This window comes from Elaeis guineensis, chromosome 1, assembly GCF_000442705.2.
Source record: "Elaeis guineensis isolate ETL-2024a chromosome 1, EG11, whole genome shotgun sequence".
In the NCBI taxonomy this organism is placed as follows: domain Eukaryota; kingdom Viridiplantae; phylum Streptophyta; class Magnoliopsida; order Arecales; family Arecaceae; genus Elaeis; species Elaeis guineensis.
The window spans coordinates 144,834,644-144,835,589 of NC_025993.2; the positions used below are offsets into that span (position 1 = coordinate 144,834,644).

Below are 946 nucleotides of genomic sequence, written 5' to 3' on the forward strand. Positions count from 1 at the left end.
TATTTCACTCCATCCTCGTATACCTACTCTCCATGCATTCAAGCACCTCCAGTAGAAGCTACCCAATATGAGATTAAGTCTAGCATTATTCAAATGTTGCCATCATTCTATGGACTTAGTAATGAGGACCCATACAAATACTTGGATGAATTTCTTAAAATTTGTTCCACAGTAAAAATCCAAAACTTCTCCGATGATGCCCTTAGATTGAAACTGTTTCCTTTCTCACTTAAGGACAAAGCCAAGCATTGGTTAAATTTCTTAGACTCTATAACCATTTCAACTTGGGATCATCTTCAGAAAGAATTTCTCAAGAAATAATTTTCAATCGAAAAAACAAATCAAATTAGAAAAGCTATCACTAGTTTTTCCCAATTGGAGGGTGAACTTTTTCATGAGACATGGAAAAGATTAAGGGACCTCATTCGTAAATATCCACACCATGCTGTCCCTAAATGGCAACTTTATCAGTATTTTTATGATGGTCTATCGGAGAAACATCGACAAATGGTTGATGCATCATGTGGTGGGACATTCATGCTAAAGAGTGAGGATGAAGCCTGGCAGCTCTTTGAAACACTTAGTAAGAGTTTTCTACATCATATGTCTGCCACCTCTAGAGAATAACCCATGCTTCAACAAAAAAGAAGTAGAATTTATCAGATTGGAAACATCATGGATATCCACAGTAAGGTAGATGAACTGTCCCAAAAATTAGACCATCTTCTAAATACTGGACAATCTCCGATTTTACTTAACCCAATCCAAGAAGTTTGTGCATTGTGTGCAAGTCCGAACCATTTTGTTAGTGAATGCCCAGCCGTATCTCAATTTTCTGAGTTTGTGCACGAGCAGGTTCAGCAAGCTCAAGTCCAACAAGCTCGCAGATCAGAAAATGATCCATGTTTGAGCACTTATAACCCCGACTGGAGAAACCATCCAAATT

The 946-nt window shown here is 37.8% G+C and overlaps 1 non-coding gene across 1 annotated transcript; it reads right to left on the reverse strand.

Moving 5' to 3' along the window:
• Nucleotides 1-343: 343 nt before the first annotated feature.
• On the reverse strand, nucleotides 344-449 carry LOC140854960 (small nucleolar RNA R71). Its single transcript, XR_012138053.1, has one exon. It is a non-coding gene; the product is annotated as a small nucleolar RNA R71 (small nucleolar RNA).
• Between the last annotated feature and the right edge of the window lie 497 nt (nucleotides 450-946).